The sequence below is a fragment of the Balearica regulorum genome, chromosome 19 (assembly GCF_011004875.1).
Source record: "Balearica regulorum gibbericeps isolate bBalReg1 chromosome 19, bBalReg1.pri, whole genome shotgun sequence".
Taxonomy (NCBI): Eukaryota; Metazoa; Chordata; class Aves; order Gruiformes; family Gruidae; genus Balearica; species Balearica regulorum.
Genome location: NC_046202.1, coordinates 503,037 through 522,691, shown reverse-complemented (window position 1 = coordinate 522,691; position 19,655 = coordinate 503,037). Strand labels below are relative to the sequence as shown.

The 19,655-nt window shown below is 46.2% G+C and overlaps 1 protein-coding gene and 1 long non-coding RNA gene across 2 annotated transcripts in view; one reads left to right on the top strand and one right to left on the bottom strand.

Annotated features, from left to right (window-relative positions):
- Positions 1-19,655, top strand: part of MED31 (mediator complex subunit 31) — a 277,258-nt gene that overhangs the window by 37,454 nt on the left and 220,149 nt on the right. The gene's annotated exons all lie outside the window — the stretch shown is intronic.
- Positions 12,850-19,283, bottom strand: LOC142604521 (uncharacterized). The gene is made up of 3 exons (XR_012838387.1): positions 19,166-19,283; positions 16,845-16,896; positions 12,850-13,120 (listed from the first exon to the last, which is right to left on the bottom strand). It is a non-coding gene; the product is annotated as an uncharacterized LOC142604521 (long non-coding RNA).

The window sequence follows — 19,655 nt, the reverse complement described above, 5'->3', positions numbered from 1 at the left end:
TCCCTGCTACTGCCTGCATCGCCACATGCAAGTTATTCACACAAATACATTGACTTCTATCTTAAAAACAGTCGCAGCATTTTTACCCCTTACCCTCTGAGGAAGAAGGCTGCAGAATCTGTTTCTCTAATAGTTAGGAACCATCTCCAAACCCACAGCCTGAACACATTTGTAGCTCACATTGCCCTCCCTTCCCCGCTTCCCCCCCCCCTTTTTTTCCCCCAGCATCATCTTTTAGGTTAACTAGCCCTTCTTATTTGTCCCCAGATGTGCTAACAGACATTGATCATATCCTCTCTCAAGCCCCATCTTGCAAGGGCAAATACTCTGTGTTGCTTTAGCCTTGAGTCCTACATCAGCAACTCAACGGCACTTGGAAAGACAAAGCGCTCTGCCACAGCTGACCTGAGCACTGCAGTAGGTTTGCACAGCAGACACCGATGCTGCCACGCTGCGCTGCACCACAAGAATTTTGCACAGGTATTATACCCATTCGTGGCACATGAAAACATGCATTCCTTACAAAAACAGCGTGTGAGCTTCACTTACAGTCACCACTGGGTGCACGCACTCTGGTCAGACGTGCAAAAGCAGGAAGAGTGAAGGACCATGTGTGGGTAGTGCTCTCCAGGTCAGCAGACAGGAAAGCTTTTGTCTGCTTTCCTCTCCTGGAAGGCCACCTCCCTCTGGCCACAGAGGACTTCTGGCAAATGGAGACCCACAGAACTTGCCTCAAGTAGCTGTATTTGTCCCATTTTCCCCAGAACTTGGTTTACAGATTGCTCATCCTTCCCACTCTCCGTGGGGTTATCTCCAAACAGAGAATATCCCAAAGTAACATACAATTTTAGACCCTCATGCGTTGCAAGCTGCCCAGATAAACCTCGCCGTGCATCTGGGCAGGTGAAGCAATGGTCAGAGCCCAAAAGAAGGCTCTGAAGCAGCAGATTGTTATATCCAGCGCAGGTTTTGGATCAAATCTTACAGGGACTCCTCTGCTTCATGCCAGGTCAGGGAGTGACACTAGCAATAAATCTACTAAAATCAGCCAAATTAAGTTGCATTTGGGACTGTCATACAGTAGAAGCCTATTAGCAAATATTAGGTTTTATTCAATTATTTCTCCCCCTGCATCCATTTTAATGAATCATAGGGGCGGATGAAGAAAACTACTAAAAAAATACCCCCAAAACCCCAAGCAATTTCCCTGCAAGTCAGGTTTTCCTACACTCAACAAGCTCTATGCTTATCACAGTGAGCTTTAATTAACCAGGATGTTTTAGTCAAAAAAAATAAACTATCATGCCATTAAAAGCCACGTCGATGTTCACTCCACATACATCTTCCTTCATATTTTGTATTCAATAGCAGCATATTAGAAATGGAAACATGCATGCAATTCCCTCAAGCTTTCAGTTTTCTTCAGGAAGTTAAGGCTATGATGAGTCATAAGCAGACAACTAGAACAAAACAGAGATGCTACATTTGAAAAAGGAGAAGAGTTTAAACACTTGAATTTTTCAAAGTGAACAACTGTCACAATAAACAAGTTGGAATCAAGATTCTCCATTGACTTGCAGCTACATTTTGTCCTGCTGCACATCTGGATTCAGGTTATCCCGACTGCTCTCCTGTTTGATCTCAACCACTCTCCTGTTGACACAAGACCTCAAAGCCAATCTCCAGCCACTCCACCAAGTTTGACCGGCTTTTCTCGTAAAGACAGAAGTTGTTCATGCTTTGCATTTCTCCTTTCCTTTCAGAACAGCCGCTGCCAGGACCTACAGGATAAACCACTTGCAGACCCCCTCCCACCTCTGTGCAGCCCGTGCAAGGTCCATTGTGTCAATGAGCAACGTTCCCCGGTGCTCCAATAGCTTGAACGACCAGGCTTTCGGTAACATGCCCGAAGACAACAGGCAGTAACGATGCAGGTGGCCACATTCCCTACAAACCAGGCCAGATATGAAACTGCCATATGCACATAAGCTTACTTATGGACATGCACCGTAACGGCACAAAACCAAAACTGAGTTTTGCCAGACTCAGCTTGAAAACAGGAACAGTGAGCTCCTCTGCCCCTGTCAAAGCTGAGGTCCTGGAAAACTTTTATATGTAGGTGGGAGACAACCTAGAGAGACCAAGTCAGTATCTCAATTAGAGATCTACGTACTCAAGTGCACTCTCACTCTTCTGTGGGGGTGAGGAGGTGGTAAACCTGACTAGGAACAGAGAATAAGTGATTTTGCTTCCTGGAAACCAACTGCAAAATAAAGCCTTTAAAGCAATACTAAAAAAAGTATGAACGTCATCACCAGCTTTCATATGCAATTCAGCCATTCTGCACTGCTTTATTAATTTTCCATTAAACTCATTTCTACTAAAACCTATTATTCACTGCTAAGATCAAGCTACTACTCTACTACAGCAACATTAACCTCCATAAAATAATTAAAGGATGGATTATCAGCATGAGACCTTAGGTGTCACCTCTCTGGAACCTAATGTGTCTTTCAATGGCCTAGAATATAATGAGATGTTCAAATATAGAAAGTTGAGTTACCGCTTTTCTCAGTTGTGACATTTATTCAGCCAGAAAGATCCAACTTCACCACTGCATTACTTACAATTTACTTTTGACCCTGGGTAGTTGAGAGTAATCTTTAAGGCAGCTATCCCTTTGAATCTCCTTTTTATATTAGCATTTAATTACTCTAACAAATTTCCAGATGTACAAATTATAATGGACTGTAAATCAGCTCTTCCCCTTTGAACCACAACGCCTCATCGGAAGGTAGTTTTTAGCCTTCTTCATACTCATGCCAGCAAACATATCTCTCTCTCAACATTTGTTCTTGCTCCTTACAGCATCTATTTATTTTCAATTAACAGTTCTCAGAAGTTTTTCCTATTGCAATACTCAGCCTACCACCTGAACACCGTGGTCCAGTTTCAATCTGCAGGGTCCAAGTGGCACCATAATGCTATTTTTCTTACAAATACAGCAACTCACATATGTGTTCAAGAAAATGCAAGCAGCATACTAGAAAGCATATAATTTCTACACAAGGGGGCATGGTCAGCATTGACGGGTGCATATTTTTGACCAAGCTACCTGTAAGAGCAAAGAGAACAATGGCTGTTCTCAGTCACGTGAAATGGTGTCAAGCACTCCCATAAATGAAGAGATACGATTAAAGTGCATTATTAAAATGAAATGTTTTATGCAATAGTTAAAATGGTGTGATGGCCCCAAAGATTTTTAAATTAAATCAATTCTAATTAATGCTATCTCATTTCATCAAGCTGGTCTTACCCCTCGCCCCGCCATTTACTGTGTAGCTGTGTTTCTCCCTTATTTTTGGAGCCCACTCGTCTCCTCCCAGCCCAGGGAAGGGTAGTCCACAGCCACCCAATTTGACTCCTGGGGACACCAGACGGGATTTTTCTGAGGTTCAACATTCACGAAAGCCTTCGCCAGAGCTCCTTCAGGTCCTGCCCCGGTGCAATGAATAACATCTGGCTGCTCACCTGGTTATTGCTGCTGCCTTTCAGCAGTGCTAAACGTAAAGCACTCAGCTTTGCGGACGGGAGATGCTATGTAATTGCAAGCTCTTGCAATTATTGAAAGGGAGAACAATTTGCTCGTGTGGACCATAGTGGAGAGGTCTTTCAAGGTCAGTTCTGCATCAGTGGGGTGGGTCAGAAGAAATATTGCATAGCTGGAGCACTTCCTGCAGATATGTATTGACTGGATTACAAGCAATTATCATAAAACCACTGCAGAGGCAGAACAAACGATCATAGCCTTTGGATTTTTAAGGTATGTCAGAAGTCTGCATTAACCTATAATGCTTCTAAAATAAAGCACTTAGAACCGCCTTAGCAAAATTATACAGCTCATTTCGTAGAAGAAAATTCATGTCACAATGGATAAAAAATACAGATAGCGAAATGATTTAAAGGAAACACCTTGCTAATGACAAGAACATTCCTTTGACGAGTAGGGTTATAAAGGAGCGGTCTGAAGTAAAACTGCATCCTTCATGAAGCATCAAATACGCTGGAAAATAAACCAAATCTTCCATGCTGACTTACCCTATTAAAATGATGTTCTGGAAAATTGCTCAATGCGTGCAAGTACGGGCACATGTGACCGCACGGGCGGTTGGTCCCACGTCCTTTGCAAAGGGACCAGGAGGCTTGTCCCTGCCTCGAGCCCCCCAGAGCCACGCGCCGCCTTGGGGCGTGCAGGGCCGGGACCCCCACCCCGCATCCCCAGCCAAACTCCGCTGCTCCCACACCGAGGAGGGCACAGCTCGGGCAGCGCCGCACAGAGCGCCCACCACCGTGGAGCACAGGGGCACAGCTGCCTCTTAGCCACTGTGTGCCGATGGAGAATTTCTTGTTAAAAGGCTGTGCAGAACATTTGTTTTCTTAGAAACTGTATTTCGTTCACAGTCACTCATTTAAATGGATTCCACTGTGCCTGTTTTATGCCTCTCTCCATTCCAGCAGAGACTAAATTAAGCTTTGAAGTTTAGTGCGAAATCCCAATGGCATAAGACTTCAATGCTATTTCCTGAATCCTAGGGAATTAAAGAAAGGGAGAGAGCAAGAGAAAAGACACCACTCTTCTCTTTTATTGTTTTCTACAGCTTGATCCTGAAATGACTGACTTTGAAAATAACCTTAGCGCCTAACTTTATGCATTATTCATATATACTAAAATATGTAAATATAGTTTTCAAAGGTTAAAATAAAACTCCTTTCTTATACAGGTTACAATTATTTAATATTTTGACACAGCAACTTACATCATTAATATTCAACAGCAGATAGGGGAAAAAAGTGACCCAAAATGAGCATGTACTTTTCTCCTCAGTATGGAGCATCGACACATTGCTCAGAAAACTGGCAGGCTACAAATGTGCATAAGGTTTTCCAAAAAGGAGGGAAGAATTAAGCATTTTAATTTTGCATAAAACTGTGTAGCTGCCAGTTTGCCATTGACTAAATATGTAGTCTGTCAAAATGTCTATTTGCAAGGATTTTCCTGGCATAGTAATAGTCTTAGGGGATCTAGTAGTAGTATTATTTCAGTTTCAGGAAAAATAATGACAATTTAGTCCCAATTAGTGTTTGTATTTGATTACTACAACAATATTAGGATGCATCTGGACTGTACCTAGTATACACTAGTCTGGACTAATTTAAGCCTGCGTCATCCTGTATTGCAGAACTTGCATACGACTACATACTGCAGGAAAACCTGGAAATGCCATGAAGTTTAGACAAAATACTTGTCTCAAGGAGCAGATCAGCTGATGGAGTAATCTTTTTTTTAATTATTATTGGGTCTTATTATGAAAGACTCACACATTTTTGGTCTTTTTTCCCCCCTCCCCTCCTGGAAAACCCTCTTGGTGTGAGTAACCCCAGTCCAGCTCAGCCCGCCGCCCGGCATGGTGCCAGGAGGATGCTCCCTGCCCCATGCACCCGCTGGTGCCAGGCTGGAGGGGGGAGCAGCAGGGCCGGGCAGGGCTGGTGGGACGCCAGCCAGTCCACACGCCCACGGGGGGCTCAGGGCTCCACAGACTACTGGCACAGTGGCCCAGAGCCACAGCCCGCTGCCCCCGTGCACCCGACTGCTTTCCAGGGCCGTCGGGAGCAGCAGCGCAGAGCGCAGCGATGCGGCACAACCGCTGTACGTCACGGCGCTGGCGGGTATCCTGACACCGTGCTGACGGACGGCTTCTGCACAGCAAGCAGCACAGCCGAGGGCACAGTCCTTATTACTGGAGATGCTACGTCTCGCTGGATATAGTGTTGGAAATTGTGCTCCAGCAGCGGCGGCTGGAGGCACAGGAACCACGTTAGCATCCCCGCTCTTTGCGGCAAGCACAGTAACTGATAGAGCGGCAACACGCACTATTTATTTGAAACAGATTATGCTACAAGCAGAGAGATGTGGCAGGCAGAAACATTTCCTGCATATAAAGGACCTTTTCCACAGAAGGGACAGTCTTAATTATTCACTTACTCTAACGGCTGTTGGAATCACGCTGACTTCTTTAGTTTCTGAGGAGTCTTAAAAGCTAGGACCTGATTCTCTGTCTGCTCACGCTTGCCTAAATCAGAATAACTGCAGGAGAAGCCAGCTGAGTAACTCAAATAAAGAGACCGAGAGAAGAGGTCTCACCTTGTGACTGGCCCTGTCCTTTAATCACCCTTCCGAGGCCATCGTGCTCCTCCGAGATCAGAGGAGAGCGAGCACTCTCCGCACAACACCAGCGCCCTCAGCCAAACCACTGGAGACCCACTCCGCTTTCAGGAGACTGTACAAAGTTTAGGGGGTTTTACGTCAGGGAACAATAACTCTTCTAGTGATATTCATGTCATGTTTTGGATCCACCCACCCAGGTCATTACGTGTCTTATTCCTGAAAAAAAAATATATGGATTGTAGACTGTTACATTACTTGTTTTATAGCGCATTTGCTATCGAGAAGGTCAGCCTGGTATAAATTAGAAAAAACTGTCTTTCCTCTTCAAAGTACTGGGAAAGTTAACTTTAAAGGATGAAATTCACTTTCAAACCAAATGGCATCACCAGCCCTTTCATTTTCCAGTCCGCTAAAGTCAATTTTGAATGTTTAAATTGAGCTGTATTAGTTCAGAAGGCCAATAAAGATTCATTAGCAACACTGAGCTTCTCCCGTAACATCAGGATCCTCAGCACAAGAAATCCTCTCCCACAGCACCTCAGCTGCAAGAGGTATTTCAACAGAAGCTCAAATTATCCATGTCTACTTTAGGGAAGAGAGGGAGAAACACCATCACAAGTGGAGTTTAGTCTGCACAACACTTCAAATTTGCAAGTAAAACATCTCCTGGAAGGAGGGGGCAGGATGTGTACGGTAATTGCACATCTACTTTCCTTTCCTGGCCTCGATATTTAAGGGCATGAGATGTACAGGACTCGCCTTGCTACCTTACCTTTTCAGAGTAGCCTCCATCTATTGCTTTTACCTTGAGCCTGCAAGAGCGAGTTTCTCCTGCGCTGCGGGATTTGAGCCGCACAGCACCATTCACAGCACCCTCCTGCATCACCAAGCCCGTCACAGCGCATCGGCACTCACGTAGACAGCATCGGGCAGAGTTTGCTGCATGCACTCGTACAACGGTCAGCCCACCTTATCCTACACGGGGTCAGCCCCTCTCCATCCGCCCCTCACGGCTGAGCCAGCGGTCCCTGTAGCAACTCACGCAGCAGAAAGTGCCTTGGAGCATTAGCAGCGTGGCACGTGTGGGAGGGGGAGGAGGAGGAGGTTTCTGTGAAGGTTCTCACTTGCAATCCCCTCAGCTAGAAGAGTTTACTGTGAGATTACATTAAAATTAAAATTAAGCATGACTAATTTTCAAGTTCCAGTATGAAATTTAATGGACGTTTTCTAACCCATTTTGTCTATAGCAACTTGGTTCTCACCGGGCTGTCTCCAACACGCATACAAGACAAGCGTGCAAAGCATGCAAAAGAGACAGTAGCAGCTTGCTGTTAAAACCTTCACAGTCTGCGAGGGAGAATACGTATAGAAGTGCTGAACCCGAGAGTCTATGCTTTCTGCTGTATACAAGCAAGCCAGGAGAAAGAGAGAGGAACAAAGTAATAGTGACAGGCTGCACAACTTGCTGAGTCCCTAAAGGCCCTGGCATGGACGTGCAATTCCCAATGCTAAATAGCTATACAGTGGGGAAACAATCATCGAATTTCATGGAAACTAAAATAAATTGTATTCCCAAATGTGATTATAACAAACCAAGAAAAAAAGAAAAACTTATCAGGATAAATCAGGCCTCTTCACACCTTGAGATACCAACCAAGAACTATTCTAAACCCAAAACATCTCTGCAAATTCCAGGCTCTTTGGGCAATGTCAAAGATTTCATTTCATCCACCACCACCGTGATTAAATTTCCTCATTGAAGGGTGAAACAGGTCTAAGCTTTGAGCACACATTCATTTCTCCTAATGTTCATTCAGAAAGGAGAGAGACCAGAAGCTCTGCCATTGACAACTCTTTTCCAGCTGTGAACAGGATTAATCCTAATTGCCAGGGACAGAAATCCTGTTAGGCTATCCAGTCCAGCAATTTGATAGCACAGGATATTCCCCTGGGCTTCTAGGTTATTATCTAGTGCTTTGCTTAGTCTGTCTTTGAGTTTTGTGTTGATGCCCATAACTAGTACCTAAGCACCTCTCCAGTTAATTACATTGCTAAGCAAGATCAATACGTTTCATGGACTCTTCAGTTCTCTAATTCAGGTCACTTCGGCGCACTAGGAGAGAGGTGAGGTACCAGGTATTAGGTGCTGACAAGAACATCCTCTTCCTGCTCTGTCAAAAACTGCTTATGAAAAAAGGCCATGTTCAAAGCGTCCCAAATTAAGAAAAACTTAGGGGGGAAAAAAAATAAAAATGGCAACTGCCAAAGCAGCATTCATTGAAAAAGATTTGTTTTAGATCAGAGTACAGTAGCTTTACAATTTCGGTTTATAGTTTCTTGGTTTTTTTAAGTGATTGAAGGTGAAGCAACATCCTTTCTGGGCCTGTTTTCTTCCTCAGACTAATTAACATTCACGTGCACACAATTGTCCTTCCATCTCTCACTTAAGGTGGCAGCAACATGGGAGAGTAAAGAGGGTAAATAAACTGAAATCTCAAATTTCTTCTGGAACGGGAAACAACATGCTCATATCTACAGCAGCATTAAAATTAAGTTCTGAGCTTTTTTAAAAACAGAGGTTTATTACAAACACTTACACAATCTCTATCGACTCTCTACCTACAGTAGGCACAACAAAATTATTTTCAGTGTACTTTCTGCATTATTTGACCGAGGATTGTTAGTGATGTTTTATTTGCTATTGCTATAAATATATGGCCAGTCATAATTAGAAAAAGAAGACGCAAACCATGCACTGATGTTCTCTGGAGTTGCATGAGAAAGATTCTTGGTTTATGGGATAACCATAACCAGGTATCAGCACATTTCTTTCAAGTTAGAAAAGTTAAAAGGCTTCACTGTAACAGACCCTGCGAGATACACGCCAAGTGTAAATATAGCCAAGTTGGAAGTTGCTACGGCATTAGCATATATGCAAAATACCTTTAATCAGAACCATGCAGAGTGGAACTTCCAAAACAACTTGTTTCCACAGCATTTTATGAAAACTGGTATTGCTATTGATACTCAACTAACTTCCAAAAATAAAAATAGGCCTGCATCAACACTGCTGAGAAATAACAGTTACATCAGAACATAAAATTCTGCCAATTTTATCAGTACCAGGCACATAATAAAACTTTAAAAAGAGCAGAATGAAAAATGAGAACGGCTTTTATTTAACTAATCTAAGAATTAATTAAAATAAAGATTTGCTGTCAGTCGTGAGCATCAACAAACAAACACAACATTATTCTAATAATGGCTTACTACATTATTTTTCTGCTAGACTGCAATATTGATTGGAAATCCTTGGGATGGAACAAATTGAATATTTGGGCAAATTTAACAACTGTTTACTTACAAATGCAGATACTTATTGTTTAATTTGAAATGAGCCTATAGGTAAGTTCTAGACACTGGCAAAGAGGGCCCAGTGCAACCGCAGGTCTGAGCAGTTAGACCTGCGATTAGTTAATCCTGGGCAGTTTCTCACTGTCCAAAGGTGTGACCCGGTCCGGCCCATCCCAAACCACGCCATCCGAGCCCGCGTTCTACCGGCCGCTGTTTCGGTCGAGTATCCAGCCCCGCAGTCGAGCGTGCTGAAAAGCACGGCTGGTGTCCAGGGCATCGCCTCCCGGGGCCCGCGGCCACGCTCCTTGCCGGGATGCCCCATGGGGTGCTCGCCCCGCCGCAGCGCCCGGGCAGCCGAGCACAGGGACCGACGCGGAGCCAGACCTTGCTGTTTGCTTGCAATTCCACCGCTCCTGTCGGGCCTTTAATGAGAGCGTCACAAACAACTCACTATGCACAAGTGCTGATCCACTAAGAACTGCGATGATGCTGAGCTGACACCAAAGAAACATGCAGAAATGATGACAATATCCAGAGATTAGTTACCCTCCATTGGTGGCTACTGAGTCCACTGCACCTTGGACTTCAATTTCTGGATTCCACAGCTACAACTTAATCGATTGTGAGGTCTCAGGGGTATAAGGTTTTGATTATCCTAATTCAATAAAACACTTTTCAACCAGCTTGCTGGGGAAAAAAAAAATGTAAAAAAAAAACCACCCAGCAAGAGAAAAAAATTCCACTTGATTCTTAGTGTGCAGCATGAAACGTTTCAGTCCTGACCCTGCAGAACTGTCCTTTGCCACAACAGCACGATTTGGTCTATGTGTCCATTTTGATCAGTATTACTAACAGCACAGAACAGCCTTCCTGCTTCCAGTGGGGCTGGCTCCAGGCCTTAAAACAGTCAGTGCACATATTTAAATTAGAAACAATAGCGCGCACACGCTCTATAAATAATTTTCAATGTGTCAGCAACATGCACAAAGCTCAGAAGGCAGCTAAAACCTCTGATAGTGCCCACATTCAAATCATTCCTGCTTTCTTAGGTTTTAATTTCTGTGTTATTTATGCTGATTTAAAATTTACTAATATTACCAAGCCTGATTTGCAGACTTTTAGATTAAAGAAGTACCTGCAAGGTAGAAGGGGATGGAAATTAGAACAATACCACAAAATACCAAATTGGCTTATTCTACACGTGGTAGATGTAAAATACACATTTTGTTTCAAACATGCCACAAAGACCTTAAGACAGAGTAAGGGTGCCACAGCATCCACTTTCAAGTCAGAAAGAAAGAAGAAAAAACATTAACATGATCACATCCACGAAGCTTAAATTCCTTTTGTTACCTGCCATAGCCAGGTTTACAAACAGCAGGTCTGTTGTATTACGGAGAACTTGGTCTTATAAGAAGTCAAGAAAAGAGAGCAAGCAGGTTTTTAGAAGTAATTTGTCTCAACACAGGCTTTAAACCCTCAATTTATCTCTGTCGTTGCCAACATTTAGCTTAATCTGTTGCTCTCTTTCTTACTGCTCAGAATCCCAGAAGGATAAGGAATTGATATACATGAAGAACTGAATTTCAATTAATGCAGGCTCTTGCTAATTTTTCCAACACATAACTAAAACATTTTAACTCACTATTTTCTCATTGCTGAGCCTCTAGAGAAAATGCTTCTACATATTTATTTTTTTCTGCAAGTTGGTATTTATCACCCACCACGGCTGTGTCAATGCCATGAAGGTTTGCAAGCAACGCCTCTATCTTCCACCTTCCCAGAAGTAAATATTTCAATTAAAACGAGAAGCAATTTAAATATTAGCATGAGGTTTCCAAACAGATTTAAATAATGCCCCAGCTGCACAGTGCCTTGTTCTTGCTTGGTTCATCATTTTAAAGGAGAACATACACTATTAACCAAACAAATACATTTCACGTACTTTCAACACAACACCGTTAACGGGACAACACCAAAACACACACGAAAAGCACAGACTTAGCTGTTCACTGGAGGAGGAAGCAACATTCGTGGCACATTTAAGCAGAGCCCTGGCACTGGTTTTACTAAAGACAGGACGAGCTGGTAACACCAGAGGAGCACCCGGGGAAGGGGCGTGCGCGAGAGACCCCTCAGCAGCACCAAGCTTGTCAACACCGTGAGCAAGGACCAGTGTCCTGCCAGCCACTGACCAGCGGCCACTCTCAACAGCCAAGAAATCGTCCGTCATGGCACGTGCAGTAACAGTGGTCCCCCGGACAGCTGAATTTCTAAGCACTGATTATATTTTGACAAAAATCATTGAAACATTTGTTACGCTGCCCTGGTGAATTTGAGCATTTGCTCTGACTGAAAGGTTTCCCAGAGCTGAGCACCAAAGAAATGAGAACGTTTTACTTACGGAGCCAAGCAGAGACCCAACAAACCGCAAGAGCCAGCAGTCCTGTGGTTCTTCAGCGTTTCCCACTTTGTCAGGAATTTCCCCAACCAAAGCGCCCGCTCTCTGTCTCAGTCCAGGCAAGCAGAGCCACAGGGCACAGCGAGAGCACCGCTACGAGCCCCTGCCCGCAGAGGGGCAGAAACCAGCGGCTGCCACGGCAGCATTCCCACACCACAAAGTCCACCAACAGCAGTGCACCGACCCACTCAGCCGCGAGCAGGGTCGCTGCTCCCCAAGCACAGGAGCCGCAGCTCTGAGCCATACCTGGTCCCACCGTCATCGCCTTCCACCCCATCAGCACTGCCACCCTGCAGCAGCCGAGGCCCAGCCCCTTGGCAGCAGGACACACTTAGCACCTTGTTTAGGAGAAGAGGGCCTGCCCCAGCTGCGCCGACCACTGGTCCCTCACCAGCCCCAAGCGTCTGTTCTCACCTCTGACAAACAGCTGGTGCACCAGAAGACAGGTGAAGCATTTCTGAAGTGAGCTGGTTAATCCTGATGGGGAAGAGAAAGGGAAGTAGTTCCTCCCTGTGATGACTGATTAAAGGCAGGAATGGGAACTTTTTGGTGTGGTGTCACTAAGAACAACTCTTGCTGATACTGTGCTTTGTTAAGGCTGCATGGCCCTATTCAGAAGGATCTAACACCAAGCTTGGTCCTAGTCCTGAGGATCATGAGCCCAGGGCTGAAGGTAAACCCGTGGCTACAGCAAGCACCCCTGAACCACACACAGCGATCCGGTCTGTTGGCGTTTCAGTGGAAAAACAACCCCGGTAACGTCAGTGCAGGGGCAATTCCACGGTCTCTTGTGGTGGTCGTAGCACAAGCACTTTTATCGCTCCATTTTGTTTTCTCCATCTACCTCCATCGCCGGGATGTGTCCTGCCAAGGGGCAAGGAGAGACGCTATGGGACACGTGCTGATGCCCGAGGGACGGGGCACATCCGGGGTGCCGGCCGGGAAGGGAGCCGCGGGGGGAGCCGGAGCCGCGGGGGTCTGCGGCGGGGGTCTGCTGGGGGACGAGAGGGAGGAATGGCTCTGTGCTGGCGTAGAGCTCGCGCACGGTGAAATCACCACAACCAACGCTGACCTGGGGACTGAATACAACTTTCAGCTTCAGCCTGTTTTTAACAGCAATGTAAACAAAACAGAGCCCCAGCCTCAGGAAAGAAAACATATTGATTTAGTTAATTAGGCCAAGCAGAGCTTTCTCATATTGCCTCATTTTCTCCCAAATTAAAAACAGCCTTTTGAATTTTTTTGTCACTGAACAATGTTTTCTTTCTAAGAAGTCAGTCTAGAAATAACTGCACTGCTATCTGACAAGCTTAAAGATAAGGGACCGTTCGGTCTCTTTCCGGCATTGGTACATGCTTTGCATTTCTCCTTTGTGCTACTAATTCATTAATGCCCTATATCTGCGCTCCATTCAGATTTCTTCCCTGCTGTTTTCCACATAAAGTATCGCTTTGTATCTTCCAAGTGTCTGTTTATTGACTAAAATAAAGAAAACAAGACTGTACAAAAGAGGCCATGTTTGTCCTCTTCAGCTTCAAAAATAATCATATTTCTTTTTATCTTAAACCACAATTCACCACATAGTTGAGAAAGCCACTTTAAAGAAATTGTATTTTTCCTTTGTGAAATCTTTATTTTTATACCTTTTAATTTTGATGTCAATGTGGAAAGGGGTACGAATTATTCTCTGCATCAGTTAGCAGTTTTAGGACAATTTGGTATTTTCTTTTGGTAAGAATTGGGACCAAAACCTGCGCAGGCGCTCGCTGCAGGAAGGGCTGTCGGCACTGCAAGCTGCTGCCGCAGGCGGCTGCCGGCACGTGCTGTACCTGGTAGTGCCGGAGAGGGAGAGGAGGGATTTCCTCTCCACTTTTCCGCTAAATATCAACACGGAAGCCCATGGACTCTTCACAGTGTGCGAGTTGCACACACATGTAAACCTTTGCAGGATGCTTTTCATTACCAAAGTGCCCGTTATTCCCTCTCAGTGCAATGATTAGACTTGGGGAATATTGCCAGGAGCCATCCTGTCAACACCTGAATTAAATAACTTTTAACAAAAGCCATAAATGGTTTTTAAAAGACATGAGCATGTCTCCAGCAATCGATAAAACAAGCTGCTTGTAACCATGGAGAGACTCCAAACACAGGAGATGATCAGGCTGGATTCCCTACAAGTCAGGCACGTGCACTTTGAGCATCCTGTGGTCTGCAAATAGACTTTGGGGTGAAGCCAGAGAGCTTACAAAAGGAGGACTCCATTAGTCCAAAGGTAACACGAAGGTGCCATATATTCTGTATTCACAGAGGTACGTGAAAGGGTGCAGCCAACCATCATTAAAGGGTAAACGGGGCATTTGGAAATACATTTGAAGAATACTCCTGAGAAAAAAGTCTGCAGCTCGAGAGCTGCTCCGAGACATTAATGGAACTAAACTAACCTAACAGCCATTAAGAGGCAACATCAAAGAACCAACAACACAGCCTGACCTTCCTGGGACCGAAAATGGTCTCTTCAGTTTCCTCTGAATTTGACTTTAAACTAAAAGCCCATTGTTAGCTTCCCTTCAGCTTCTATAGGCTTTTTGTTCTCCAGATTCTGCATCTGGAAATTTAAAACTTTACTTGGCTTTCACCTTACATCCTAGTGTAGTTTTCACAATGAATTCTAACAGCAACTTCTGCAAAGGAACAGTTTGATACAGAAGTTGAAAGACTCTGGAACCTGTCCTGGAGATTCACCCTGCAAGTCTATGGGCAAGAGGGACAAAACCTTCCTCAGGATGCTACGCTTGTAAAGGATGACACACAGGCTGGGGTCACTGGCTCCAACCCGCCCTCCCCAGATTGTGAACATCTGCCTGGCAGCAAGATGCTGCAGGACGAGACCATGAACAACCAGAGGCGCTGGGATTCTGCAAAGCCGACAGAATGTGCCAGACAGCCTGGCACAGCGTCGCTGGGATGCACCAAGCTGGCAGGGGTTTCGAAAGCCGGCCCCTGAACTTCACAGTCAATGAAGTAAGGGCAGTCTTTTTACCTACAGAATGAGGTTTTGCTAACAGCCCTGACAGCTCTGTGGATTCTCCCCATGCAGTCCTGGGCCATTGCTGCTCCCTTCTTGCTGTTTCTGGCCTCTTCCCAGCAGTGCCCCCCGGGAGGTCGGTTCCCCCCAGGCGAGCCCCCGTGAAGGGCACTCCAGGAGAGGGGCCGCTCCCCCACGTTGCCTTCGAGGACACCGGCCCCAGGGGCTCCAGTCCCTGCACAGAGAGGAGGACTGACCACTGCTCCCAGAGGGGGGGCCAGGGCACGGGGCCACCACGGCAGCTGTCGGGGAGCACCCCGCGCTGCCCACACCCGCCCTTGCCTGCTGCGGCTCTCCTTCAGGAAACTCGTGCCAAATTGCCGGTGACGAGCAGGAAGGTCACTGTAATTGTCAGAGACAAGCAACCTTTGAGGCAGAAGTGCTCAGCAAGCATTTTACTCCCAGCCCCAGTCGGGCAGTAAGGAGAGGAGAGGGGTGGAGGGGAATCCCATCCCCGAAGCGTGAGTCATTGCTTTGGCAGCACTTCGCTTCCACTGCGGGGAGAGCTGTCGTCTCTGTGACATGCGGGGGACCCCTGAAGGAGCAGACAGCATTAGGCCTTAATCAAAAGTCTCTGCAGGCCAAAAAGATTTTTTTTTTTATTTTGTTTTTTAACATCTCTCGCTCGGATTGAATCTCACAAACCATGGTACAGTATCACCTACTAGGGAAGCAAATTACACAGCAACTTTCTTAACCTTTGAAATGGGACCGTTTTTTGGGGGTTTCCATCCTTTTACTGTGCTTGTACTTTACGGGCTTTGTAGCAAAAGAAAGTGAAAGGGAAGGGGGGGAGAAGCAGCAATGGTGCTGCTGAGATCTTCGAAAGCAGGAGTCCCCCTCATATTGCAGGGAGGGCAGTTACCACACACATTCATACCCACCACTAAAGGTGCTATTAAAGACAAAACTACATTTGTTATGGCAAAGATCAGGCACATTAAAAGGTAAAACTTCTGCTCCATTTCTGTTGGGAGTATGAGAAAGTCTGCGCCACAGAGCCCTCCAAGACCTCTTTTCCCAGAAACTCCTGCCATCATCCAGACTACTGAATCCAAACCCCAAAAGGGCCAGCAGAGCAACCTTTCCGTTTGGGACAAGGCTAAAAAAAGGGTATTTAAATTATCAGTAAATGGTGCTCAAAGAAACCAGATTTTAAAGGAAAAGCATGCCAATAAGTTTGGAGAGCTTTTGCTGCTTTCAAGACCAGATAAAAAACATCTCATTCTCTGCTCTCACCCCCGCTGAATTCACCTGAGTTTTGCCATAAAGTTATATGGCTCAGGAGTCAGTCATCCTGCTGTTCTAGTGCTGTCAAGGACCATTTCTTGAGCTGGTAAAAGTCAGCATCATTCTGTCGACTTCAAACAGATTTCTTTTGGTTTATCAACTGCTGAGGATCATCTCCTTCAGCCATTTCAGGGTAATAAAAAGGTTGTTTAAAAAACCCATTACGACTGATAAACAGTCCATGCAAGGAAACATTAAAAAAGATTTCTAAGTGCAAGTTGTAAGTCTGAAGAGATACCTCAGTGATATTTTTATATTGCTATGTGTGCAATAAAACAGACAAGGGAGTCATGAAGTGACTTGGGTTTGGATACACAAAAGGGCAAAGAGGGGAAAGTGCTGCACTGAAGTAGCATAGATTTCAGAAGATTTTAATGACAATGAGATTAGCAAGAGAAAGGCAGTATAGCAGTCATTATAGTCACTACCTCTTCCAGGAGGGTCAAGCAGAAGGAGGTGGAGGACCTACATGTTGGCTCTCTGTGAAACAGAAATGAGAATTAAAAAGGCTGTGCTAACTTAAATTATTCTCTATGCCAGATGTCATACATAATAATGTTATGGAGGAACATAAACCAAATATTCATGGAAATGACATGTGTTTATGTACTTTGTCCACTATCCCATCCAAACCCACCGGAGCAGTTAGACCCAAATACCAGTCACAGATCACAGGGACAGATGGTAATTTTCATTTTGCAAGGATTAGCTTTCTGGCGACAGGGAAGGTTCAAAGACACCGTTTTCCTTGAGCTTTAGAAAAATATCCAGAAGCAGTAACACGTTAGACTATTTTTTCTGCTTGTGGCAGGGATGAAATTGCAAGAGCTTTGTACCATGCAGTACCCAAGTTACTGCAAAGCAAACAGTCTGTGTCCTGGAAGCTGAGTTTTGGATTAATTCAAAAGCTCCCCATGCTTCTGTTAAGGTTCTCCATGGGTATGTCCAGGGATTGTACAGGATCAGCCCACCTTGCTCCTCTGCTCTGGATGAACACAGTCCTGATTTTTTGCTAGCAGACCTGGGCTGGGTTTGTCTGCCTGGACCAAGACATCTATAGCACTGGCACCCACCTTTCGGCCTCAGCAGCTATGCACCCTTTGCAGTCAGTTGAGAGCAATGGGCACCACTGCTGCACAATTCCTTTGATGCACGTTATACATCTGCTTTAAGACAGCACTTACACTTCTCCAGACTTTGTGTTTTTGAAGTGACAGTTTTTTCAGAGAAAATATTTGCTGTTCCCATTCAGTTTATAAATAAATACCAACAAACTTCCCAAACCACTCGGTCTTTCTGGTCTGCAGTCAGAAGTCACCAAGTCAGAAACAAGCAGCAGTAGTAGGAGAACACCACCGAAAACATCTGGCTTTGTCCTTTTATGAATATGTTGTCGTACAATAAGGTCCTCACAGGTGCTTAGCATTTGGTCTCATAAATGCCAGTTCTTTCCAAGACAGAAGGCATATCTGCACCACATAACGCATCTCTGTGTTACAGACCCCAACTTGTTTGGCACCAGCCTCATCAGTAGATGCTGTTCTGTTAGCCTCACATTTGAGCAGTGTTGTCAAAAGGCTGGCAAAAACAGGGATGCAGTTTTACATGGAAAAGCCTCAAATGATAAAACTAAGGTCTATTAATATCCACAGGCTTCTATCTCTGTTGGGAGTAATAGTGTAACAACTGCCAAAACAACTACCAGACTTCAGGAAGAAGAATTCGTAACCACCTTGAAAAGGAAGTATCAATAATTCTCCTGTTTCAATATTCAGCACAGACCAGGTCACCCTCATATTTATATTTTGGCCAGTCACAGCGACGAGAGTGAGAAGGCCTTGGCACCTGAAACAGTGAAACAGCTCATCATCCTCAGCTTAACAGAGACAAGTTGGGCTTTCACAAGCAACAAAAAACCCACCAAAGGAAGTAAACAGATACTACAATGCTTTGGGCTGAGCATGAGCCCAGAGGATTGCTGAGCGATGGAGGCAGGAGAGGTAGCATCCGTTAAAAAGATGCATAGAGCCGTGAGTGTCACCACCCTCCAGATAGCTCAGGCTGGCTAAGGTGATCCCAGGACATACTAATTCAAAGGTTGTCAAGAGATCTTACAGTCCTGAGGCAAACAAAATGCTCTGCTGGACTCGGCCAAATGCAACGTTCAAGGCCAAATTCCCAGTTAATCTACATCAGCCATGGATTTGGCAGAAGCACGTTGATTTCTGGGAACATCCTTGTACAGCTATGCCAGAGAGGCCAAGAACAAGTACAAACTTATTTGTGGCTCTGGCCAGACAAAGCCGGTTGGAGCAGCACAGACGCCTGCCCCATGCGCTCCCCAGGCAGGGCTCCTGCCCTCTCCTGCCGTCCATGTTTTCAGTCCAAGCACACTGCATTTTTCCCCTCACCGCGGCCCTCCTGAGCCTTACTGCCAGTCCTGTACCTTGCTTTTGACCTTGTCAAGGCGGGCGGGAGCCGCTGCCCGTCGCCGGGCCCAGCAGACCCCCTCCCAGCTCCTGCAGAGCCAGCTCAGCTCCGGCCACCGGCTCCCACGGCCGGGCCGAGGGGCTGCCGCTCCGGACGCCAAGTGCCCGACGTGGGGCCGGGGTTCCCGTGGGCAGCTGCCGCGGTGCGGCTCGCTGGGAGCAGGGCCTGCTGTCTCAGACAAAGCCCAGTCAAGGACCAGCTAAATAAACTAGAGTGCAAGCTTCCACCTAAAGGAAACAATGGCCCTCTTTGTACTTACCTTCATTTGCTAAATCCAAGTTAGCGGGCAGCTGATGTCAGCGGCCGAGGAGACCCGGGCGGGGCCAGGAGCAGCGGCGGGAGGTTTGAACGCCGTGTTAACCGACGCTGGCGCTCAGTCGCCGAGGCCGGCAGCTCCGGGGCGGGCCCGAACCGGGGGGAACCCCGGGGGAGCGCAGAGCCCCGCCAGCGCCCGCGGCAGGCGCGGCTGAGGAGGCCCGGGCGGGGCCAGGACCTACCGCGGCCGAGCCCCACCTGTGGGGGAAACCCCGCGGGGCCGCCAGCGCGGCCCGGCCCGGCGGTCACGGCCCGTTACTGCTGCATCGGGGGGCAGCGGTGGGGGCGCAGTTAGAAGCCCCAGGGCGCTCAAGAGAGGCTTCGGGGCCTTGGGAGGACGGGTTAAGGGATCAGGAGCACAAGGGCCGCTCTCCTCTGGGCTTCCAGGGCAGGAACAGGCAGACCCAGCAGATCAACACCCGGCGCCGAGCCTG